The sequence below is a fragment of the Saimiri boliviensis genome, chromosome 10 (assembly GCF_048565385.1).
Source record: "Saimiri boliviensis isolate mSaiBol1 chromosome 10, mSaiBol1.pri, whole genome shotgun sequence".
NCBI lineage: Eukaryota > Metazoa > Chordata > Mammalia > Primates > Cebidae > Saimiri > Saimiri boliviensis.
This window is the reverse complement of record NC_133458.1, coordinates 66,829,711-66,857,430: the sequence shown is the minus strand read 5'-3', so window position 1 is coordinate 66,857,430 and position 27,720 is coordinate 66,829,711. Positions and strand designations below refer to the sequence as shown.

Here is a 27,720-nt window from a genome sequence, read left to right as displayed (position 1 = left end):
TTCGAGACCAGCGAGTACTACATGAGTATCATTGATGCCCCAGGACACAGAGACTTCATCAAAAACATGATTATAGGGACATCTCAGGCTGACTGTGCTGTCCTGATTGTTGCTGCTGCTGTTGGTGAATCTGAAGCTGGTCTCTCCAAGAATGGGCAGACCCAAGAGCATGCCCTTCTGGCTTACACACTGAGTGTGAAACAACTAATTGTTGGTATTAACAAAATGGATTCCACTGAGCCACCCGACAGCCAGAAAAGATACAAGGAAATCATTAAGGAAGTCAGCTCTTATATTAAGAAAATTGGCTACAACCCCAACACAGTAGCATTTGTGCCAATTTCTGGTTGGCATGATGACAACATGCTGGAGCCAGGTGTTTACATGCCTTGGTTCAAAGGATGAAAAGTCACCCATAAGGATGGCAATGCCAGTGGAACCACGCTGCTTGAGGCTTTGGACTGCATCCTACCACCAACTCGCCCAACTGACAAGCCCTTGTGCCTGCCTCTCCAGGATGTCTATAAAATTGGTGATATTGGGCTCCTGTTGGCCGAGTGGAGACTGATGTTCTCAAACCCGGTATGGTGGACACCTTTGCTCCAGTCAACGTTACAAATGAAGTAAAATCTGTCAAAATGCACACCATGAAGCTTTGAGTAAAGCTCTTCCTGGGGACAATGTGGGCTTCAATGTCAAGAATGTGTCTGTCAAGGATGTTCATCACGGCAACATTACTGGTGACAGCAAGAAGGACCCACCAATGGAAGCAGGCTTCACTGCTCAGGTGATTATCCTGAACCATCCAGGCCAAATCAACATTGGCTATGCCCCTGTACTGGAGTGCCATATGGCTCACACTGCATGCAAGTTTGCTGGGCTGAAGGAAAAGGCTGATCACCATTCTGGTAAAAAGCTGGAAGATGGCCCTAAATTCTTGAAGTCTGGTGATGCTGCCATCATTGATATGGTCCCTGATGCTGCCATCGTTGATATGGTTCCTGGCAAACCCATGTGTATTGACAGCTTCTCAGACCATCCACCTCTGGGTCACTTTGCTGTTTGTGATATGAGACAGACAGTTGTGGTGGGTGTCATCAAAGTGGTGGACAAGAAGGCTGCTGGAGCTGCCAAGGTCACCAAGCCTGCCAAGAAAGTTCAGAAGGCTAAAAATATTATCCCTAATACCTGCCACCTAGGTCTTAATCAGTGGTGGAGGAAGAACAGTGTCAGAACTGTTTGTTTCAATTGGCCATTTAAGTGTAGTAGTAAAAGACTGGTTAATGATAACAATGCATAGTAAAACCTTCAAGGAGAATGTTTTGTGGATCACTTTGGTTTTTCTTTTTTGCATGTGGCAGTTTTAAGTTATTAGATTTAAAATCCGTACTTTTTAATAGAAACAACTTGACCAAAAATTTGTCACAGAATTTTGGGACCCATTAAAAAAGTTTAATGAGAAACAAAAAATTACCGCTTATTCAGAAATGCTAAACTTATTATAGCTGCCATATGACACATCAGTTCCACTCTTAGATATGTACCCAAACAAAATGAAACCTTATTTCTCTATAAAAGCCTATGCATGGGTATTTATAGCAGCACTATTCATAGTAACAAAAAAAAATGATAACAACCCATATCTCCAACAACCAAATGAATAAACAAAATGTGGCCTATCCATATGATAGAATATTACTAAACCATAAAAAGAAAGCACTGATACATGCTACAAGAAGGATGTACCTTGAAAACATGTTAAATGAAAGAACACAATCACAAAAGACCATATAGTGGATGCCAAGATCTGAATACTTATGCTTCTCCCTCCAAAATCCATATGTTGTTATCTAATCCCCATTGTGATGGTAGTACGAGGTGAGCCTTGGGAAGGTGATTAGATCATGAGGGTGGAGCTCTTATGAATGAGACGAGTGCCCTCATAAAGGGCTGAAGAGTTCAGAGTATCCCTTCTACCATCTGAGGCTACAGTAAGACATCGTAAGTGTGCAACCTAGAAGAGGGCTCTCACCAGAACTATGCTGGCATCTTGATCTTGGACTTTCAGCCTCCAGGACTATGAGAAATAAATTTCTGTTGTTTACCAGTCACCCAGTTTAAGATATTTTGTTACACTAGCCCAAACAGACTAAGACGATGTGTGATTCCATTTATGTGAAATCTCCAGAATAGAGAAATCTTTAGAGACAGATGGTACGTAAGTGGTTGCCAGGGGTTGTGGAAAGGGCAGTGACTGCTAGTAGGTACAGAGTTTCATTTCAGGGTGATGAAAATATTGGGAAACCTCAATCTAATCATAAGAAAACATCAGATAAACCTAAATTGAGAGGCATAATAATAATTGATTCTATAGTTTAAACCAAAATTAAATCTTACAGCAAAACAGAAGGAGCAAAGATGTGGACTAGCTCTAAGATCTTGATCAAGCTACTTATGCTCACTGGGCCTTGATCTCCTCACAATAAAACAGGAGCTTATAGGGTTGTTGCATATAGCTAAAAATTAAACATTCTGTGATATGCTTAGCATGAAGTAAACAGATGCCCACAAAATTTTTATTTTTGTTGTCAGTGTTAAGTCTACTAGGATATTAAGATAAAGTCTAAGACAAGCCTTTGGCAAACAAATTATTCACTCGAGCTGTGCTGTCCAATAGTCACTAGCCATATGTTGCTATTTTAATTCATTAAAATTAAAAATTCAGTTCCTTACTCCCATGAATAACATTTCACATGCTTAAAAGTCCTAAGTGTCTAGTGCCTACCAGATTTGACAGCATGGATCTAGAAAAAATATCAAAAGATAAACTTATATAGCTCTAGAACATCTCTGCCAACATTGTGCCAGAAACTAAAGATATTAAAATTAACTACCACATGCTAAATTTTACATCCAGCTTTAAATTCTTACATCTAATTTAATAAATTTAGCATCAACTACTGAGAGCTCAATCAAGACAAATAAAAGATGGAGAATGAATTAAGTTGATGAATGTCCACTGAAAATATTTGCAAAATATATTTCAAGCAAAGAAACAAAAATATATCAAACTGTAACCAAAGTCCTTATCACAATGAATGGTTTGGTTTATTGAATAAGCATCTCCAGAATGTAAAACCATGATAGTCTCTTATTATTAAAAAAATGAAAGGGAGAAGGAGTTACATAAATGAAAAACAGGAATTTCTAATCAACCAAATGTTTCTGACATCAATTTTTCCATCTATAAATTACTTTTTTTTTGGAAACATTTTCAAAGATGTCTCTTTAACTACTTCCAGTTCACACTATCTTGATGTCAGCAGAGGGAGGCATAAATCTCAAAGGGCAGTGAAATGTGTCATATTTTAGCCTAAGTCATTTTCTATGAAACAGACTGGTTTTTTTTCACTATTGTTAGTTGTGTCTGTTTTGTAGTTATTAAAAAAAACTTCATTTTGGCCGGGCGCAGTGGCTCCTGCCTGTAATCCCAGCACTTTGGGAGGCCGAGGCAGGTGGATCACGAGGTCAAGAGATCGAGACCATCCTGGTCAACATGGTGAAACTCCGTCTCTACTTAAAATACTAAAAATTAGCTGGGCATGGTGGCGTGTGCCTGTAATCCCAGCTACTCAGGAGGCTGAGGCAGGAGAATTGCCTGAACCCAGGAGGCAGAGGTTGCGGTGAGCCGAGATCGCGCCATTGCACTCCAGCCTGGGCAACAAGAGCGAAACTCCGTCTCAAAAAAAAAAAAAAAAACAAAACAAAACTTCATGTTTATGATTTTTATGAATTGAAAAAAATTATAAAGTTGTTTCTCACTTTTATTGTCACTCAGGATGCTCTAACGACATGGAGAATAACGGAGACTGGAATGCTTCCATTAAGTGGGCACAACCAGATCAAGAAGCTCCAGACAGTCTTCAGAATAAAGGAGATGCAACAGTCCACTCTAATTTAGGTTAAGAAAGGTGCAGGGCTACTATACATGATGTATTTAGGTCCAGATTGAATAACTGAAACATGCCCCATTATAACTCAAATGTTTTCACATTCAAGATATTAATGTATCCCATTTGAAGAAGCCAAATGGATCCCTGAAAGAAAAGGATGAGCATTTGGCTTTCAAGTGAGTGCACTTTATTTGCCTTATTCCAGCTGGAATACACCAGTAATTATGCCTGGAGGTTGCAAAGGGCTTTCCCCATAGGAGCTGTAAGTGCTTGAAAAACATGGGCTAATGCACCTTTGTAACATCCCCAGGCTGCAGAGACAGGCCTGGTACTCAGTGAGACACAAAAAAGTTCAAGTGATTTTCCTGAAGTTAGGTTTTCAGATGGAAATTTGTATGTTCTTGCTCAACACTGAACCAGAAGACTGAAACAGACCACTAGAAACGAAGGGTGTTTCAGCATGAGTCAAAGTCTCTGATGAAAGGTTGGCAAATTCCCAAGATGTCAGACCCCTTGGCAGAATTATTGGTGGCCGCAGGAAGTCTTGAAAGAATGGTTCTTTGCTTACTCAAAAGGAAGCAAGAGCTACATTAACATCCCAAAGAAGTGTTCATACTTGAGATATACAGTTGCACATTTGTAACATGTTTAAATCCCCAATTTGAAATAAAAGTGGTTGAGTACATTGCTCATGTGCAATTATAAAACAGATAATTTTATACTTGATTTATGTCAGATATTCAGTCTGTATTTCAACTCGAATTCTCAGATCATACTTAAGAATGTGATTAAGTGATTAATCAAGCCTAAGTGTGTCTGGCAAGGAAGTCAGTACCTGCCCTTAACTGTGACTAGTTTAGAGAAACCCTTTTTCAGGATTAGAGACTGAACTCCCATCTGAGAATGGGTAGTTTACTCTAGAAATACTTCTTTTCCTGTGTTATCTTTTGATGTTACGTTCTTGCCCTAATGCTTGTCTCATCAGGCAAGCAATTATAATAGGGTAGGAACTGAACACTGGTAAAGACGGAAACCACATTTTCCCAGGTTGTTTAAGAAAGAAAAAAAAAAAAACCCTAAAAACTGATAGACCATCCTGAACTTCACATGTGTCTTGAATCCTGGGGCATTAGTACAAAATTTACATCCACACAAAATCCTGCACAAAATATGTATAGAAGCTTTATTCATAATTGCCAAAACTTGGAAACAATCAAGATAGGTAAACGGAAATACAAACTATGTTACATCAGTAGGTGAATGCAGAAACAAACATTAGTACATGAAATAAACAAATAGTACATCCATACTATTCAGTGATAAAAAGAAATGAGCTGTCAAGCCAGGGAAAGACATAGAGGAACCTTAAGTGTATACCGCTAAGTGAAAGAAGCCAGTTTGAAAAGGCTATAGACTATTTGATTTAAACCATATAACATCTGGAAAAGGCAAAACTATGGAGACAGCAGAGAGATCAGTGGTTGGCAGGAGCTCAGGGGCAGGGAAGGAAGAATTAATGACAGGTGGAGCACAGGGAATTTTTAAGGGCAGTGAAACTACACTATGTGATACAGTAATGGTAAACACGCCACTCATTTCTTAAAACCCAGATAACGGTACAATGCAGAGTGAACCCTAATATAAACCATAAACTTTAGTTAATAATAGTGAGTCAATCTTGGTTCATCAATTATAATAAATGTACCATACTTATGCAAAATATTAATAACAGGGGAAACTGGAATGGGGGTGAGAGGTAACATGGGAACTCTCTGTACTTCCTGCTCAATTTTCCTATAAACTGAAAATTGCTCCCCCAAACCCCTGAAAAAGACTATTAATATTTTTAAAAACTGACAGGCCTTCCCAAACTTCATATGCATCTTAAATCCTGGGACATCCATCAGAAATATTATTTGATGGAGAGTTCTTACGGTGAACTTATTTTTTAGTGAAATGATGTGTTCTAAAAACCAAAGTTTCAGTCACTTTATATTTAAAAAACCTTACACTCTCCTTGATGTTGTTTTATTAAGCTAAATAAAGAAAAGAGTTTTTCAAAATTCAGGCCAAGAGACAAAGTTAATATACATGGCAGAAAGAATTAGCAACTGCATTTGTGCATTTCTGTCTTCATTTTCCACTAAGTAATCAACTAATTTCATTTGAGAGATTCTCTCTCTGTTACTCTGCTTCTTAAGTACATTACTAGCTATTATTTCCATTATTATTAATTAAATTTTAACCTTTATTATAAATTCCTGAGGAAAGGGACCATGCTTTAGCTATTTCTTAGCCTCGACATTGAACATACTGAGAAAGGACAGGAGTGGGAAAGGAAAGAAGAAAGGAAGGCATGCCTTAATAATAATTTCTGCATACCAATCAGCCTCAGCAGGAAATACATAAAACACTCAAATTGGGCATGATGTATTCAAACTGAGTTTGATCAAGGGACAACTTTTAAAGTCATGGACAGGCTGGTGCTTACGACAAGGAATGGTTACCCCTCCCAGTGCTGGAAAGGTCAAGGAGTGAGAGTGATTCCTAGGATCCAGAGACAGGAGGGAATGTGGGGAGGTATAGAGGGAGACACAGATAGATGGAGGCAACAGGTGGGATCCTAATGGAGAAGAGCTAGGAGAATAATAAATCTGATTATAAAGCTGTTGATAGACTGAAAAAAATTAAAAGGGGTCACAGAGGTAATTCCAATATTAGTAACTGCTATAAGCAACTACTAGCCTTAGAGCTGAAGAAACAGAGGGGAGATGTAGAGTTACCAGAATCTGGCTGCTCAAAGGAGGGATTGGTTCTAGAACTCTTAAGTGGGGCTGGGGAAACAGGTGTACAGTGTATAAGCACACCTAATCAAGGTGTACTTAGGGGCAGATGCTGGGGCAGGAGTTGGTAGAGCCAAAATTATAAACACTCAACATCTTTCTCAGTCTGCCCTCAGATTTTCTGAGTTCTTCACATTGGTCAAACCTGGCTAGAAACCAAAAGGCAAGAGTGTTCACTGGTGTAATCCACACAGGTCAGCCACCCAGGGTGCAGAGCAAGATGGAAACGAAATCCAGAAGAGCAAATACAAGATATCTAGCGTATCTGAAAAAACACACAGAAACAAGCACAGACACGCCTGTATGCAGCCTTCACTTCTACCTATTATGATTATTAGACTCAGGCCAACCTAAGGTTCAAATCCTAACTTCCATCACTTTGTAGATGCATGTCTTTGGGCAAATGATTTAACCTTTAAGCCTCAGATTTATCACTTACAAATTACAACTAACTAGAGTAACTATTTCAGAGTTGTAAGGATTAAAGAAGACAACATGAAGTACTTAGTGACTGTGTACAGGAAATACCATTATTATCTGCCCCACAGTACATACTTAAATACAGTTTCTAGCACATTGTCTTACACTTATTGTGGTCCCTTCAACATTTAATTTAAGTTTTCTATATTCCAAGTACACAGCAAAGACTTTCAAGGCAGGCAAGAGCTGGGTCATTTCACTCCTTTGCTATCCTTCAATGCACCTACCTGATACAGAGCTGTGTAAATGAGGCAGCACAATAAATGTTTACTAAAGAAACAAGTAACTCCTCAAGTAAAAGTAGAAAGGCTTAACAAATTTATTAACCTAAAGAACAGAACTGCCATTAATGAAATCACTAGCTATTTTCCTCTGGTCTAGAAAATGTTCATTTGATTCATAAGTTGATATAATTATGCTTCCTCATGCAGGAGTTCTCCTTATGTGAAATTTAAGTAATTCAGCAGATATACCTTCTCACAAGGGCTTCAAATTTTAATATACACAAATTATCAATCACTCCAGTTGGGGATAATAAGAAAAAGAGGGAATTAGGTTTTGGAAATAGTAAAGAGAAACAAAGCAGATGACAGAGCAGTAGCAAAAATCTTGGGAAAAATAAAGAAAGGTGAGGAGAAATAAGTGCTGATACTGTGGTTGCCCACTGGCGGGAGTGTCTGTGAGGATGGAGGCTACTGGGAAGCGTGTAAAGCAGGCTCAAAAAGCAGGCACTCAGGCAGGCAGGAACCAGTAGAGCCAAAATTATACAGTGTATGCTCTTTTGTATTGGAAAATACACAGGAATAAGTACTTGCATTAAATAATTGAACAAAACTACTCAACATCCCAGATAACCTGGACCTCTAGGACCACTGTGGACTAACTTAGAATTAGGATCCTGGAGTCCTGCTCTAAGGGATCAGATCCATGAAATGAAGTCAATGGCTATGAGCATTAAAAAATGAAAAAAAAAATCACTAAATATTTGAACAAAGGACCAAATGGAGAAGACAGTGGCCTCCTGGTATGACTATCACCTGGCAAGAAGGAAAAATTCACTACAAACATGTCATTGTAATTGTAGTTGTTCCAGGAGGCCAGATCCATGAAATGAAGTCAATGGCTATGAGAATTAAAAATGAAAAGCCTAAAATGCAATAAAAAAAAATGAAAAGCATCACTAAACGTCTGAACAAAGGATCATATGGAGAAGACAGTGGCCTCTTGGTAAGACTATCACCTGGCAAGAAAGAAAAATTAACTACAAACATGTCACTGTAATTGTGAGGAGTGACACATCTAGAAACCTTAATAATGGTTCCAGTCAACAGGAAAGCAGAAACCTCACACATTAGGTATTCTAAATGGAAGAAATTTAATACAGAAAGCTGACTATATAGGTGTTATGAGACTGAAAAAAATAAAGTGGGTCACAGAGGCAACCCCAATACTGCTAGAGGCAGCAACCAATGTTGGGGCTGAAGAAACACAAAGGGAGATGTGGAGTTACCAGAATCTGGGTGCTCAAAGGAGGGATCAGTACTAGAACTTCAGCGGAGCTGAAGGAAGTCGGGGCGCAGTGCAACTGCCACTTAGACCTGCTTAAGGGCCATGGCAAAGTTGGTGCAGTGAGTTCCTAAAGAAACTATAGGCGAGAGCTATTGCTGGCCCCAGGAGAAATACTGACAGGAACTGAAAACAGCAAAGTCCTTTCTCTCCCTCCTGCATTTCAGTCCTCCACCAGTGCCTCCTACTGCCAGGAGCGAACTGGAAATCCAGTTGGCAGGAGAATCTGGGAAACATAATTAACAGAGTTCCAACCCCTGCCTCACAAAACAGAGTATAAAATGGTGAGACTGAAGTTGAAATCACAACTAAAGAGCTAGCACAGTTTGATATCCGTATTTTCCCTACCAGGTTTCAAGTCCCTCAACTGAGAACTCTTCATTATGGGTTTTCTAAGAACCTAACACTCATATTTGAGAACTAGTGAATGCTATGAAGCTTTTCTGACTAAAAATAAGTTGGAATGTTTCACTAGAACACCATTCCTCTGTCAGGATTATAAATCTATTTCCTATTTATTTGGGCCAGAAGTTTCATAGAACAGAGCATAAAGAAATGCTTTTGTAATTCAAAACATTGCCCAAATCCAACCATTTCTTCCAACAAAGAAAACTTCTTAATACATTCATAGCTTCTCTAAACCTATTTAGATATCCTCGAATTCTCCTCCACAGAGTTGGGCTCAGTAGTGAGATGAGGTCTGGGGGCCCTGAGAGAAGTGAGTTTTGTTTTGCAGGTGGGTGAGACATGAATCTCTAGGGGCCAAAAGGTGAAGTCATTATTTAAGAAATGATCCTTGCCTCCTAGTATTCACTCTCCTGTGTAGTCACCTCCCATACTAATAGGACTGACCTGTGTAGATAACGAATCTGCAATAGGATATTGCAGAAATGACAATGTGTGACTTCTGAGGTCATAAAAGACATGAGGACTTCCATTTTGCTTTCTCTCATCGAATTACTCTAGAAAAAGCCAGTCACCAGAATGTGAAGACGCTCAGGCAGACCTACAGAGAGGTCCATGAGGTTACCTCATTCCTTAACCTTCTGCCAACAGCCATGGGAGTGAGGCACTGTGCAAGCAGACAATCGTGGCTCAGTTAAGTCTTCAAATGAATGCAGCTCCAACCACCATCTTGACTACAACCTCTGAGACACCCAGAGCCTAAACCACCCAGCTAGGTTGCTCCCAAATTGCTAACCCACAGAAACTCTGTGAGATAACAGATGTTTAATGCTGTTTAGGCACTAAGGCATGAAGTTTAGAAGTAACTTATTATGCAGCAATAGATAACTAACATACCCCCAAAGTACCCTCCTTGATTATAAATTCTCTCATTCTTAGTTAAATGGACAAGATTCACTAAACATGCATTGCTCCTGATCCCCTAATTGGGCCCGAAACAATCTTCTAGCTTCATAAATGTGATATATTTATTTATTATCTATTTTTTAAGAGATAGGATCTCACTCTGTTGTCCAGCCTGGAGTAGAGTGGTGCAATCACAGCTCACTGCAGCCTCAAACTCCTGGGTTCAAGTGATCATCCAGCCTCAGTCTCTCAAGTGATTGGGATTAAAGGGGTGACCTACTACTCCTGGCTTAATGTAGTGATTTATTTAACGACTTCAGCTGCTCCCACCTTCTCTATCTATTCAAATACTCTTTTAACATATCTTGAAATTTCCATCAGCCAAAGCCAAAAGAGGAATTAGCTGTCCATGAAGTTTTAACTCGCCAAAAAACTTTACGAACACCTTCACTCAAAACTGCTTTTGAGTTAGGATAAAATTAACCAGTCTCTTTAGATATTTCTTTTTTTTTTAATTGCATTTTAGGTTTGGGGGTACATGTGAAGAACATGCAAGATTGTTGCATAGGTACCTAAGGTACTTAAAGATAAATCATTCTTTTAATAATTAGAAATATTCATTTATAGGCTGAAACATTGTAACCCAAGCATAGCCAAGCAAAGTCAGGCCCCCTAACATTGTTCTAATATTGAAAGCATTTAAGCAGATAATCAAAGAATCAATCACAGAAGTTATAAAAATATTTCTTAAACCAATTGGAAGGTGGGACTAGATATGATCTTCAAGGTTCCTAATACCACTAAGAAGGTTCTACAAGTCTCTGGATGTCCTCCCAAACCCGTACAGTAATTCTCATCAGATATAACAAAGTGTTCAAAGCAGCCTATAGTTCACAAGAAAAAATAATTTAAATGGCTTATAAACATTAAAAGAAATAATATGCTCAGCCTCACTAATAATTCAAGGAATAAAAATTTTAAACTATTAAAGCATAAATTTTCATGTAACAGATTGCAAGCTTCAGAAAACACAACAGGGTAAAGGTGGGAAAACAGACATTTCAGATGAGGGTCTGAGTCAGTTCATCAGGCAATTTTAGCAATATATATATAGTATTATACATTTAAATGTATATTACCATATGTGATTCAATATTTCCAGTTGTTAACAAAACTATCCATTCATCTCTGCTTGTAAGAATAAAATCCTATAAACAACCTAAATGTTCACCAATTTTTTAAAAACAGGTGAATAAATTACAGTACATCCATATAGTGAATGGCATGCAACCTATAAACAGAATGAGTTGGATATATGTGTGCTGATATAAAACACCTTTCAATATATGTTGTTAGGAAGAAAAACAAGATATGGTCCACTGTTAAAAATCACCTGTAGGAGAAAAAAAAAAAAATCCTTCACACTGTCAGTATGCTTCTCACTAATTAAGGAACAAGAGCTTTCTCTTGCCATCTTAATGCAAACCACTAACTCAACAACTGGAGGCTTCCATAAGATGAACATCCTCCTGCCTGCCCTTAAGCTTTGTGAATGAAGAAATGTGATGGAACTGCCTTTCTTTGAATGTTTAAGCAAACAATGGTAAGGTTAATGAAATAAAAGAAGTTGGCATTAATTTCACTGACTGGTGGGAGTTACCCACAGCTCACAACTGCTGTCAAAAAGCTGGCTGCTCCTGTGCACAGACTCCACCCATAAATGTCAGCTGTGATTTTCTTCTCCACTGACCAAACCCTTTCTGAGACTAAGTGAGCACTTCCTAGATCAGTGATCTGCTTAAAAGAAATCTACTAAGTGGCTGTTAATTATTCTCAGTGTGTGTGACACAGAAGGGAAAATGAAGTAGGACAACATGCTTTCAACGTTCTTTTCTCTCTTTTTCTCTTTTGGCCAATATCTTGAAGATGGAAGACCTTTTTGTATCTTGAAGTGGGCTTGCTTTTAGCAACAGAAGTTAAAGGCTGTTTGGTTCATCTAAGTATAAATAAATAATAACTGTCTAAAAACATTCATTTTAAGCGTTCTCAAGTATGTAGTAGGACCTATTTTTAAAAGAATGATGTAAACATATAGATCTTTGAGCCACTGAGCTCAGCTTGCAAAACAAATTTTCACAATGTTTCTAGTAACAATGTATTTTCTAGCCCCAACTGCTGGAAAGAAAATAAAAACTTAATATAAAAACTAATTTTCCTTTATTTAAATGAGTAAAGTTTTTAAGTGGAAAAATAGAGCCAACACTCTTCATTACAAAATGGACTGGGCACTAGAAGGTTCAGAGTCAAAAATGTCTTCAATTGTTCCCCAATGTAATAAAACATATAAGCACACTCTCTCTAGTCTGGAATTCAGATCATCTTTAGTGTTTTGTCTTAGAAACTGCTTTCCAGGGTACAAGACAGCCATGATGGTGAAATTCCTTCTACTGCCCACTTTATACCTGATATAATCATATAGGTTGGCATCTTGCAGCACCACACCCCTGATAATCACTGCCAATCACTTTACTCCAAAAATGAAGAGGGCATTAAAGGCAATTATCACCCACAGCTCTGAACAGGCAATAAATCCCAACCAAAAGATCCTTAATTCAGCCTCTGAGACAGTTTTGTTATCTCAAAGGAATGCCTTCCTGGACTAGCAGTGGCTCTTCCTGGACACTCAATGGTTCTTCCCATTTTCATCAATGTGATTCCAATAATACAGGCCATCATTAGTCTGTGACAGTCTTCACTGTCCCAAAAGCACATGACAACAAGAGAACTGTCACCATATAGACAGTAAAGCTGCTGCTGAGCAATTCACAGAGAAAATGAATTATAACTGCCTGGACTCAGAAGAATAAATAGAAAAATAATGCTATTGGGTGTCTGATTATTTTGATTTATTGTTTTTAATCCCCTATTCTGAGAACCATTTTTGATCCATTAAGCTGTCTTCTCTTCTGCAATGAAAGATGAAACATCTTCAGTGTCATCATTACTGTCCTGCTGCAACACGGTGGCCATGCACTAGCTCCTTGATCTTCACCTTAAATGGATTCACCTTCAGTGACCTTTTTCCAGTGCCATTTACCCTTGAGCTTCCTATATCTTTCTAGTTCCAGTTAATTAGCAGCATTCTAGCAGCACCTAAGCAGACTAAAATCATGTGCTTGAAGGGACTTTCTGTTGTGAAACCCGGTAACTCAGTCCCCAAGAGCCTTTCTTAGTACCAACTGTGTACACCATCTACTCCTCTCTTGCCTTTGAGCTTTGTGGTCCACTCCAAGCCAACTGTTAAACAAGACACAAAAGTCTCTCCAGTTTATAAGCCTTCAGAGGTTTGGTTATTAATCACTCAGAAACAGATAAACATGGAACTGTCAAAAAAAAAAATCCTTACAATAGTGTACCCTAGTCTTAGGATCTCAACTGCTTCCTAGAAAGCTAAAACACACTCTGCTTTTATTCACTCATTAATACTACCCCACCACCACTACCACAATTCCCCACACTACTTCCTACCTTAACATTCGCCAAATCCCTTCCTCCAAGGTGGTCTGCTCTCCCTAAATGAGAATGCACGTGAAGCAGAACAGTGGGTCTCAGGTGGACAGTTTACCTTTCTGAGGAGCCAAGGGTAAGAGTCACCATGTAAGTTAAGGCATGTGCCACATATTCACTCATTCATGAAACATTTGCACTGATTTATCGCATCATGACTTATTATCTTATAAGTGATAATGCAGATCACCCAACAAATTCAGAAAAGTTACATGAGCAGCTTAGAGAAATAAACCAAGACTAGAAGACAGAAATCCTTGATTCCATGCTGCTTCCATGAGAACAGAGGTTCTTAATCCTATCAGAGTAGCACCACCTTTTGATAGCAAATGTTTGTAATCTACAGAAATAGTATGTACACAAAGAAAGAAAAACAATATGAAGTCCAAATGTAATATAAAAAGAAAACAAAAGATTACTTTTTATTGTCTTTCATATGTGTGATTTAGGTATATATACATGCATACACTCACACACACATATCAAGATGTAAATACTCAGACATAACATCAAATGATTTAATAATGTAGTAAGATGCTTGCAACCACTTTTAATGGGTACATTTGGATTTTAAAAAATTAAAAAACATTCACCTGAATATTTTCAACAACTTTTATTGGATAATTTGGGATAAGGGCTAAATGTGTATGTACATACATACACATTTATGTATATGTACAAACATATACATAACCATTATATTTCCTATAAATGTGTATTACTGCAAGTATATATATAATTCAAATACTGCAAACATCACTGCTACTGCTGATGGGATTTGCCAAAATGATAGATGTTACTTTGCAATGTTGCTAATAAATCAAAGTACAACTTTTAAAGTACTCAGCAGCTGCAGTTCTGAAAATTTCAGAATATAGTCATGTGTTGCATAACAACATTTCAGTCAATAACAAGCTGCGTATACAATGCTAGTCTCATAAGACTACAGTATCATATTTTTACTGTACCTTTCCTATGTTTAGATATACAAATACTTATCATTGTGTTACAACTACCTACAGTAACATACAATACAGGCAACCCAGGAACAATAGGCTATACCATATAGCTTAGGTGTGCAATAGGCTATACCATCTAGGTGTGTGTAAATATACTCTGTGATGTGTGCACAGCAACAAAACTGCCTCATGACACATTTCTCAGAATGTGCCCCCATCATTAATGATGCATGACTGTATATTAAAACTGGACATACATAAATATAATTATCTTTAAACGTTAAATATGGAGTTGGGTTTTTGTTTGTGTGTGTGTGTGCGTGTGTGTTTAGACAGAGTCTCGCGCAGTTGCCCAGGCTGGAGTGCAGTAGCACAATCTTGGCTCACTGCTACCTCTACTTCCCAGGATCAAGCGATTCTCGTGCCTCCGCCTCCCAAGTAGATGTGATTACAGGCGCATGCCACCACACCTGGCTAATTTTTGTATTTTAAGTAAAAATGGGGTTTCACCATGTTGGCCAGGCTGGTCTCCAACTCCTGGCCTCAAGTCATCCACCCACCTCAGCCTCCCAAAGTGCTGAGATTACAGGTGTGAGCCACCGTACCCACCCGAGTTAGGCTTTTGGTTCAGGTGATTACAAATAGGTTTTTCATCAATTTAATCTCCAGCAGGGACATTCAAAGATTTTGCAAATGCATTAAACAGGCATTCACTTGGTTAGCTGTTCTATATACTATAGAATGTCTAGCACCCTTTAACCCCTGCCCACCAAACACCAGCACACTCCATTCTTTGGGACAACCAGTTAGTTCCCACCAATTTCCAAAACACTCCATTAGGGGGCAGTACCACTCCTACTGAGATCCACTGAATAAAAACCATCCTAAAAATATTGACCAGGGACCGACACCAGACCCAGTGCTAGTTAGACAATAGGGACAAAGTGATTAAAAATACAGAGCGAGAGCTTAGAGCACAGTAGAGAAAGTGACATTAAACAACTGTCCGAGTATTTATATCAATGCAAAATACTATAAATGCCATGAAAGAAAGCTATAAAATGCTAATTTAGACGGTGGGGTGGCATCAGACTTGAGGAGTTTGTGGACTACTAAAATTCTTTTATTAACTTGGAGACACAAATAGGGTTGGCAGTGTTTTAACTGTGCCATGAAAGGTCATTTAAAAATATTAACAATAACTAGCATTTGTAATCACCATAGTAGCAAGAAGGCAGTAAATAAATTATCTCTGGATTTTAAATATATATTTATTTATATATACATATATATTTTTATATATAAAATATATATAACAAAAGTTTTATATATACAGTTATACGTATTTTGAGATATATATATATCTCTCTCTCTCTCTCACAAAAAAGTTCTTTTACCCTAGTGGAAAACCTCACTACATTTTTTTCATTGTCTTTGCTGCAGGCTGATATAAGACGACAGTATTTTGCTGTCATATACTAGATTTATGTGTGGTCCCTGGACCAGAAGCATCAACATTACCTGAAAGTTTGTGAAAAATGCAAACTTTCAGGCCCCATCTCAGACCTACTACATCAAATCAATCAATCAATCAATCTCTCTCTCTCTCTCTCTCTCTTTAGAGTCAGGGTCTCACTCTGTCACCAAGGCTGGAGTGCAACAGTGGGCGTGATAATAACTCACTGCAGCCTGCATCATCTGGACTCAAATGATTCTCCCACCTCGCGTCTCCTGAGTAACTGGGGCTACAGGCACACAACCCATGCCTGTCTAAGTTGTTATACATATTAAGATGGGGTGTCTCACTATGTTTCCGAGGCTGATCTCAAACTCCTGGCCTCTACTGATCTTCCTGCATCAGCCTCCCCAGTCACTGGGATTACAGGCATGAGCCACTATGCCTGGCCCAAATCTCATTTTAACAAGATCCCTAGGTCATTCACATCCACATTCAAGTTTGAGAGGCACTGTGTGGCAGAATAGATCATATGGACCCTCAATGGCTGAAATTCAGCCATAGCCATCTACATTTAAGAATCAATAATGACCTTTAAGACTTGAAAGTGACTCAGGAATCCTGGAAAAATCAGGGTGAAAGATGAAACAGAAAGCACACAAGCTGCTATAACAAAAGTATCTTGTGGTGGGAAGGAAAGCAAACAAGCTAGAACACTAAAAATCATCTTTCTGGTCAGGCACGGTGGCTCACACCTATAATCCTAACACTTTGGGAGGCTGAGGCAAGTAGATCACTTGAGTCCAGGGGTTCAAGACCAGCCTGGGCAAAACAGCAAAACCCTATCTCTACAAAAAATAAACATTGCCAGGCATGGTGGCACACACCTGTAGTCCCAGCTACTCAAGAGACCAAGGTGGGAGAATCGCTTGAGCCTGAATCACTTGAGCCTGGGAGGTCAAAGCTGTAGTGAGCCATGATTGTGCCACTGCACTCTGGACTAGTAGACAGATCAAGATCTGTCTCAAAAAATAATAATAAATGAGAAGGAAAAAAATGAAGGCTAATCACAAACAAAAAGCATTCACAGCTTTGTAATAGAATTTAGGAGCATAAAACTGAGCCCTGGGGCTCCTATGTGGGAGAATGCATCCAGGGATTTCGCTAAATGCTGAGTTTTGTCCTGACTGCTACTCCTGCCACAAGACAAAACAATTTTTGTCACTATTAGTCAAGAATTCAGTCTACTTACATGACTTCACTAGTGCCTGTTTAGGTACTACAGTTAAAGTCATGGTCTGAGATCATAATCCCACAATTAGTTTTTCTAACTAAGGAACTCTCTCTAGAAACGTGTTAATTATGAGCAAAGACATGAGGTCAGATGCATGTCTCTTTTCTAGGCCACTTTGATGGGAAAATAATTGCCAGTATAGTATAATGCCTTTTACAGAAAGAAGAAAAGTTACAGTAAAGATCTGTGCTAGCCGGGCATAGTGGCTCATGTCTGTAATCCCAGCACTTTGGAAGACCAAAACAGGAGGATTGCTTGAGCCCAGGAGTTGGGCAACACTCTAAGACCTCTGTCTCTACACAAAATTTTAAAAACTTAGCCAGGTGTGGTGGTATGCACCTGTAATCACAACTACTTCAAAGGCTGAGGCAGGAAAATCACTTGAGCTTGGGAGGATGAGGCTACGGTGAGCCATAATTGCACCACTGCACCCCAACCTGGGCAAAAGGGGAGACCCTGTCGAAAAAAAAAAAAAAACAATGGTGTTGACCAATAAGGTAGCAACTAGCCACATGTGGCTAATGAGCACCTGAAATGTGGCTAGTCCAAACTGAAATATATAATAAAATACATAAGCAGATTGACTAAACAATCAAAAAAGAGTAAAATATCTCAATAATAATTTTTATGTCCAAATTACATATTTTTTATATACGGATATAGGGTTTTCAAAGAATAAAAGTAAAGTCATCTGTTTCTTTTACTTTTTGAGTTTTTTTGTTTGTTTGGTTTTGGTTTTTTTTGAGACTAGGTTTCATTCTATTACCCAGGCTGGAATGCAATAGTGCATTCATAGCTCACTTCAGCCTTAAACTCTGGGCTCAAGTGATCATCCCACTTCAACCTGTGGAGTAGCTACATCTACATGACAGGCACACACCAAACCTAGCTTTTTTTTTTTTTTTTTTTTTTTTTTTTTTTGTAGAGACAAGGTTTCACTATATTGCCCAGGCTGATCAACTCCTGGCCTCAAGCCATCCTCCCACCTCAGCCTCTGAAAGACCTAGGATTACAGGCCTCAGCCACAACACCTGGGTTCTTTTACTTTTTTTTTTTTTTCAAATCTGGGCAGCCGTTTCAACTGGCACCTGGAACGCCTGGGATCTTTTACTTTTTTAATGTAACTACAAGAAAAAATTTAATGACATGAAGTCTGCATTATATATCTATGGAACAGGGCTGGCCAAGAAGCTGATTAGAATTATACATGCATTAATCTTCAGTTTAGATTATATAATCTATAGATAATTAGAGATAATCTACAGATAATCCTAGAGAATAACTGCAGAAAACAAGAATTTTGGAGATAGCCAAACAAAAAGAGGTGCTTGGCAGTATTGATCTTTTCATTTTAACAACAGCTGAGTAAGAGAGCCCTTTCAGAAATGTCTGCCTCAGGGTTCCTAAATTTATACCCAAAGAAGAGAGAAACATCAAGTATTTAATAAAAATAGAGCTGGGGGAGGAACTGATAAAAACTGAAGTGCAATCACAGTGATGACCAGTTCTCTCAGAGCCTAGGAATGTAGGGGTGGAAAAGATAAACAAATTCCACTGACAATAGCCACTAATTTCCTGGTCTAAGACATTAAATAACTAAACCTTCCCGCCTCCAAGTAAATGGGAAAGTAAAACCACAATCCCAATACTTGCCTCAGACCAAGAACGGCACTACCAGTGGAAGTCACAGAAAGGCCATATTGATTTGCAAAGGTGTAAGTACAAATTAAAATTAGCTCATAGTTCTTCTTCCATCATACAAAGAAAAACAGAAAAGCTCCCATAGGATTAAAAAGTAGATTCAGAAATCATTTTTTAAATAGCAAGACTTCCACACACGGTGTTAAAACATCACCAACAATGGAAAATGGTGCAGGGTCAGATTTAGCTTGGGAATAAGACTATAGTACGAAGCAAAGCAAAGCAGCTAAAGCCATCTCCAATCCAGGCAGATTCCTCTCATTCCTGGCCCCGGGAACAATCCCATCACTTAGGAAATCTGGACCTCTGCCAGCCTGCTGCTTCTGTAGCATGCTGGGGGATGGGTGAAGAGGGTGGAAATGTCTGGGCAGCTGGCTTTTATCACAAAGCCTTCTCTCTTAGAAATGCATATAATGAATTTCCTAGACATGATATAACACAGTATTTTAAGTGATTAATAGTGCAAAAATACTGCATTTAAAATACATTTAAAAAATGAAACTCTAAGGTATAAGAGACCAATAATTACATGAATTAAATCTGATGCAAACATTAAAATAACTGTATTTTAGTGGATTTTGAATTGCTTTCATTAGGCTTAACCTTGAAATCTAACTAGGAGAGGAAGAAACTAATCTATTGAAAGCTTAATGTATGTGGCAGGTACTACCTTAACTTACTCCACTTAAAAATAACTTTTTTTAGAGACAGAGTCTCACTATGTTGCCCAGGCTGAAGAACAGTGAAGCCACCACAGCTCGCTTCAGCCTGGCACTTTTGGACTCAAGCCATCCTCCTGCCTCAGCCTCTGGAGTAGCTAGGGCAACAGGCATGTGTCACCATGCCTGGATAGGTTTTTATTATTATTATTATTTAGAACTGAGGTCTTGTTACATTGCCCAGGCTTGTCTCAAGCAATCCTCCTGCCTCGATCTCCCAAAGCACTGAGATTAGACATAAGCCACTGTGCCCAGACACAATAAACTTTTAGTAGAGAATTTACCATGAACCTTACAGTGTTTTAAGTGTTTTACATGTTTTGAAACTGCTGTGATCCTAAGAACTCTATGAGCTAAGTATTATTAGCATTCTCCTGTTAGAGATGAGGAAGCTGAGGCATGCAGATGTTAAGTATCACCTAGCCAAGGAGTGTTGGAGCCTGCATATGACTGACTACAGGTTTATGACACCAGGCAGCTCACTCCAGCATCTTGACTTACTGCCCTATAATATATGAGACTGCCTCACAGCCTTCAGTTGCAGATGATGACGCTGAAGCTCAGGGAGATTAAGCAACTGTCTGTTCGTGGTAACAAAGCTAGTAAGTGGTGAGGCACAGTTTCAAATCCATATCTAATGCTAAATCCTTCTCATAAGCAGCTTCCTGTTATCACCAAGCCTCTGCTCCAGTTTGTAATGCTGTCAGAAATATCTCATTTTCTCCTATTCTCAGGGGGATTGTTGCTAGCCACTTCTCTCTCTTTCCTCTTAGCCAAACTGCCAATACTGCCTCTGCAGCTTGAGCTGTTGGTTCTTGAGGCACCTAAAGAATACAAAATAGGATTTATGTTTTTCACTGCTATGTAAAATTAAGCATTCAGGTCCATAAATCTAGAATGCAGAAAAACAGAACCTAGAGAACAAAATGCATTTGTCTGACTAGACAAATTAGAAAGTGAGTCATTATTTGTCATTAATGTCATGAAGTAGAAGAAATAACTACCTTTTTGAAATCCACATCACTAGAGTTTCTAGGTCACATACCTTGCCTAATCTGATGCTGAATGCAATGTCCTTAAATTCTGACCTTTTCAGGCAAAGCAGAATAAGGGGGTGAGAGGGCAAGAAACCTGGGTCCTAGACAAAGTTCCACTGTGAAAACAGAAGACTGTGGCCTGGGGAACAGCACTTACCTTCCCTCAGTACAATTTCCACCTCTACAAAATAGAAATGAAAATATATGTCCACTCCTTCACAGGGCTGTTTTGTTGCAAGAATTCACTGCAGTATCATACGAAATTGTTTTGTAAACTATGAAGCCCTATAAAATACGCATTATAAGTATGCAGTGACACTCTTGCCTAATCTTAGCAGGCATGAGAAGGGGTTTCAGGGCCTCTGATGATGACAAAGAAGACAGAAGTCGGTGCCTCTAATCCCACACACCCAGCAACCCAACCTTCCAGATGAAATCTTCACTGGACTTTCAGGTTCAGGAGCTGTGTTTTAAAACAACAGTGAGAGATAATAAGCACGGATTTAAACAAAAGGCTTGAAAACTCCGGGAAGGCATTATGAGCACTGCAACTGCCATCCTAATCAAATCTCTGAGGGATGGCTCAGGATGCTCAAGGGGAACGTTAATTGCTAGACTTTCTGATCAAGTGTGAGATGGTGAAAATTTTACATTAAAATTCCTGAAAAATGAACTGACATTCACAATACCTACACATTCTACTTTTTAATAGATTTTTAAAAACTTAAAACAAACAAAACCCTAATACCTTAAAATCTAATGTTCAGAACACTTCAGATTTTCCTTTTCAGTTGTGCTTTTTTACCTTCTTTGTTTCCCACTATGGCCATGCCATCAACCCTGCCAAAGAGATGCATACATACAGAGAAAAGCCCTTTAAAGGCGGCAAAATAACTGAAGATCTCCAAATTCAACTAAAGAAACAGCTGCCCATCTCTTAAAATAAAAGATGTCTAATTATTGGTATTCATGTGGTCAGCCTACACCCTCAGAAGGGCACAGATCTACTCTTTCAGTCACAGCAGAAATCCTTTTAAGCCATTTGACATCCTGCACTGTGCAGTTTTAGATCTACACATATGTCTGGGTTAGAGGAAAAACACATGATCACAAACTCTAGGAAGAAAAAAATTACAGAAGACAAACACAACAAAAATTTTTAAATAAAAGAAAAAAGCATATATATATATATACACACACACACACACACACACACACACACACACACACACAACGAGAAAGCCAGTGAATGGACAAATGGCATGCTATTACATTAATAATGGAAACTATGAATATTCATTAAACAATTGTCATAAATAGAAGGAAGGAAAACCAGAGAGTGCAGATGGAGCAAAAACTCAAGAGTGTTTAAAAAAAAAAGAAAAGAAAAAGAAAGAAAGAAAAGAAAACACATGTAGTCTCAGACACTACTTTTTAAGTAGGGTCCCTGGGTAGAAACTTTGATCTAAGATAAGATGGGACAGTAAAGAAGGAATTTCCTCACACAAGGTAAATAAACAGCATAAACTACCCAGAATGACAGGAAGAGCTTTCACTCAGGGTAGTCTTTTCTTAGGATGTTTGGAAAAAAAGATCATCTAACTCCCAAATCACGATAAGGTTCGAAAGTATTGCTTCACCCTCCCATACCCCCACTACCCACTTAGAGGACCACCCAGATAAAAATCCAATGCACTAATGACTAATGTGCAATCTTAAATGTTTATAATTTTTATAGATCTTAGGAATGAAGAAGAAAACCAAAAATACAAATAGGATTAAACCCAAAACATGTGCTCAGGGATCACAGCTTTTTAACCCAATTGCATGCTGGGAACTTCAGGAAAAGATCACCGCACTAGATTGACAGTTTTTCTATTAAAAAAGGTTTCAAGGAAAGTACAGAAAACTCATAAGCTCAAGATGATAATGCACACATTTACTAATCAAAAACGCTACCACATAGACAGTCATTTATTTTTAAAATGTACACAGAATATTCCAAATTGTAGTTTCCAAACAAACAACAGGGACAAAAAGATGCAGGCACCAAATTACTGACAACCCTCAACATCTGACCTGTGCTTTTTAACTAGATAAGACTCCAACTCCTTAAGGCAAATGCCACAGGATTAATAAATAGTAAGCACCTACTCTAAGCAGGAAAACCCGTTTGTAGCACTTTCATTGTACTTTGTTTCTCAATTAGTCCCACAGCCTAGGGCTAAGCTAATACACTCAGCATTAATTTGCAACTTTGTTACACAATTCAAGTAAATGTAGCCCAATCATCATCAAATGCAAGGAACTTTCAATGTTCCCTTTCAAAGGCCAACAATCCAGCAGTCTCTCCAGCTGCTACTTAAGCAGTTGTGAGGGCCCTGTCTGGGTCTCTACTACTTCTGGAGCTTCACTAGCCCAGTGGCCCCGTGCTAGCTGCTTAACTTCTCCAAACTTCCGTTTCCCCATCTGTAAAAATAGAAATAATAGTGCCAACATTACTAGGAAAATTAAATAAGGTCCATAAAGAAAAACATTTAAGATAAATCTCATCCCCATGAAGAAACAGCTGGTGAATTCTGATGGTGGGTGGGGGGAGGGAAGAAAGAAAGGAAAGAAGGAAAAGAGGGAAGGAGTAAGCGAGGGAGGGAGGGAAGAAGGGAGGGAGGGAGGGAGGAAGGAAGGGGGGAGGGAGGAAGGAAAGAAAGAAAGGAGAAAAAGTTTGAATTATGGGAATAAACTCACCAAAAAGAGTCAAAAAATAGTATCTGTTTATTCTCTCAATGAACATTTATTCAGCATCTACTATGTACAAACGACTGTTCTGAATGAATGAGATTTAGAGAGAGGTACAAATGCTGTCTCTGCCCTCATGAACCTTATACCAGTCTTGCGGGGGGAACTGAGTATTTTAAGGACGTGAACATCTGCTCAGACAACAGGTCCCAAGACTTTGATAAGTGTCTATGAGGGGAAAATATGCTGATGGAGAAACTGCCCCAGTTACTCAACACATGAACACAAGCCACATGGAGTAGAGACAAAGGGGCTTCCCCTGCCAGACAATAAATATGTTCCAGTAAAATGCCGGCAAACAAGAAAGGAAAGCAAGTAGAATCAGGAGCACCTCTGGGGAGGCACCAACTCAGAAATGAGGAGGTACAGAAAGATTCTCCCTCCCTCCATATCTGAGGTAATCATCTTAGACCTTCTGGAAATCCTGTGAGCAGATGCACACTGTGGATGTGACATATGCGAATGCTGTTTCCTTCTGAAACCTGAGTTAGTAATGCTTACATATGCAGAGCTCCTGACTGTCTTATGGGATGCAAAATCCAATCCACAAAAAACCACCCAGCACACAAACCCCACCAGTGGACATTCCTTTCTGCCAGATCCAGTAACACATGGTCATGGCAAGGCCACTGTGATGGGCAGAGGTGGGACAACAACAGGAGGAAGCCTAAATTTGGACTTTACAGAATCAGTTTCACGGAGATTCCTAAAATTAGATTGCTGATGTTCCCATCACAAAGTCAGGAGGCTCCATGTGCCCCTCCGCTTGTGTCCACAGATGTGAGGACTCGTGTGGAGAATGGCCCAAATGTCACACGCAGCACCATTCTGTGTGTACCAATGCATTGAGGGGCACAGCCCAACTCTATGAAGCAGTGGTGCCTGCTCTGTGCCAAGACCCTTTAAAGGAATTACAAGCATTATCTTATTAATTTTTATAACTTTGCCAGGTGGAGATGGTTATCCCTGTTGTACAGATAAAGAAAAGGAGACTACTAGGCAGCCTCACACAGATTGTAAATGGGGACAAGGGGACAAGCTGGAAGAAGGCTGGAGGAGATTCCAGCTCCTGTGCTCTCCACTCACACCCAGATTCCGAGGTTGTTCAGGTGGAGAAGCTTGTCTAGGTGAAGAAGCGTTGCTCACCACAGACTAGAGAGCACAGAGTTTCAGCTAGAAACAGCATTGTTACTGCATCTGACATGCCAGTGCCAATCAATATATCAAAAATAAAAGAAATTCCAAAGAAAAATACCCAGCCCAGCCAACTGAATTAATAATTAGATAATTAATGTGATAAGTTAATATGTTGAGTTAATCATTCCTACACCTTGTCTGTGCTTTGCTGATCCTTGAAATGGTAGATGTCCCAAGCAAAGTTTGTAAATATTTTTCAAGCTGCCAACTAGAAAAAATACTGTACACTAATACATCATCTTGTAGGACATATATTACAGAAACATTTAATATGCATGCTATAACAGTAAGGGGATGTCAACTAGATCGCGAATAGTCATATATCTGTTGCTGTTGTTCCTGTTTTGAGGAAGAGTCTTGCTCTGTCATCCAGACTGGAGTACAGTGTCACAACCTCAGCTCACTGCAACCTCTGCCTCCTGGGTACAAGCGATTCTCCTGCCTCAGATCCTAAGTAGCTGGGACTACTGTCTTGGGCCACCACACCAGCTAATTTTTCTATTTTTAGTAGAGACAGGGTTTTGCCATGTTGACCAGGCTGGACACAAACTCCTGATCTGAAGCAGTGTGCCCACCTTGTCCTCCTAAAATAATGGGATTACAGGTGTGAGCAATCATGCCCACTTCTTTCTTTCCTTCAATATCAAATTTTACTTTCCCCAAACAGCCTTCAAATAAGTAAACATAAACATCAGTTCTCTCACACAGCAAGCTTTAAAAAAACCAACAGAAATTACTATACAATGTACTTGAAGACTTTGATTATTAAATACTTAAAGAAATTAAAATAATCAATATTTTATGTTCAATAAAATGTTTAATAGTGAAAAAATACTCATCTAAGGCCTAAAGAAAAATAACGGCTTTCATCTAGAAAGTTACAGGTATCAAGAGGGAAAAAAAAAACTATAAAAATCATTTGCAGATGACATACAGTATAAATTTATAAAAATATATAGGAGTATAAATAAGAAAAATTGATTCTCATTCTTAATTAGCAAATTTTTTAAAGATGTCTTGAAAGCATATTCATGGTAAATGAAAACATGGTAAATCAAATCATGAAGATTAAGAAAACTACAGTGTGTACTTTATAAAGAGATATTTATTTTTTTTTAAATAGTGAGATAACAGCAGTGGCTCATACCTGTTATCCTAGCTACTCAGGAGGCTGAGGTGGGAGAATCACCAAAGCCCAAGAGGTCAAGACTACAGTGGGCTACAGTCACCCTTGGGTGACAGAGTGAGCCCTGACTCAAAAAAAAAAAAAAAAAAAACCTGTAAATTGAAAAGGGTATACTTTTTTAAATACTGAAAGAAAACTCTTTTTATTAAATATAAAATTCTAAATGTCTGATTTTTCTGTATCATCTGTAGTTTCTCATATTTTCATTAATAACCAGGGTTATTTTATAACATAAAAATGTAACACTATTATAATTAATAAAATAAAAATACAGGCCGGGCGCAGTGGCTCACGCCTGTAATCCCAGCACTTTGGGAGGCCGAGGTGGGTGGATCAAGAGTTCAAAGAGTTCAAGACCAGCCTGACCAATATGGTGAAGCCCCATCTCTACTAAAAAAAAAAAAAAAAATACAAAAAATTAGCTGTGTGTGGTGACGTGCATCTGTAGTCCCAGCTACTTGGGAGGCTGAGGCAGGAGAATCACTTGAACCCGGGAGGCAGAGGTTGCAGTAAGCCGAGATCGCGCCACTGCACTCCAGCCTAGGTGATAGAGAGGGAGAGAGAGACTCTGTCACAAAAATTAAAATTAAATTAAATTAAAAATATAAACTGTTTTCAAAAGTAATCTTTGAGTTTCCAGGCTATATCTTTTATTTAAATGTCCAGTTTTCTTAAACCCCTGCATACGTGTCAACTGTGTAACTTGAAATGGATTTAAAAGCACTAGGGATGTTAAATATCATTCAATCAATATTGTGCGTTAGACATGAAAAAAACAGGGAAAACTGTCTTAGCTTCATTTCTTTCCCTTCCTTTACCCTCAAGATAAACGTAATTTGAAGTGAAAGAAATAGATGTCACAACTTGGATCCACACATCACACTCACCACCAGTCTGACAGGTGAAATACCCAGTGGAGGTGGAAACTAGTTAGAGGCGCTCAAATGCATGTTAAATGCTTCCCAAACAAACAGCAGGAAGGGGTAGCAAATACATTCATTTTAAAAGTAAATATTAATTTAATGAGCTTGGTGACCGGAAAACTGATTCTCCTCTCTCGAGATTTTTACTTCCCTGCTCCTTCTCATTAAAAACCAAAAACAAAACACTAATAAGGCATGAATTCTGCTACTTCTGAGTTCAAATGGTACCAGAGAAGAATCTAAAATCATACTTTCTGTATGTGTCCTCAAATGTTTCCAACTCAACTGATGGTAAAAAGGGAAGACAAAGTAAATCAAGCAATGTAAATACTTGCAGAACTAGTCCATGAAATGCAGTGGGGAGCACAAGAAAGGCCGAATCTTTTTTTAGGAGCCATAATTCTATTCTCTAATAGCAGAACAGGGCCAATCATTATAAAACATATGTCTCTTGCCTAAGATTTCCCTCTTTTTCTTCCCTTGCCTGCACAAATCATCCATCAGAAAAGTGTTATGTCTGGTACAGTGCAAAGACGGCAAAAGCAACCAAAAGGTCATTCACTGGATCCAGTACCTGGGTCATGAAACGGTTCAGGGCAAGGTGGAGCCCAGGGGCTGGCAGCTAAACCACCAAAAACCAAGGTGTTTCCAGAAAGAAGAAAATCCAATGATATTGGAAGCACAGGAAAGAGGAAAAAAGAGAGAAAGAAAGAAAAAAAAGGGTCTATTCCT

General features: G+C 38.8%; 1 protein-coding gene and 2 pseudogenes across 3 annotated transcripts in view; 1 reads left to right on the top strand and 2 right to left on the bottom strand.

Annotated features, from left to right (window-relative positions):
• CDK14 (cyclin dependent kinase 14) overlaps positions 1 to 27,720 on the bottom strand; it is a 689,971-nt gene that overhangs the window by 520,829 nt on the left and 141,422 nt on the right. The gene's annotated exons all lie outside the window — the stretch shown is intronic.
• LOC104652600 (putative elongation factor 1-alpha-like 3) lies at positions 22 to 1,300 on the top strand (annotated as a pseudogene).
• On the bottom strand, positions 843 to 16,238 carry LOC104652599 (Golgi apparatus membrane protein TVP23 homolog B pseudogene; annotated as a pseudogene).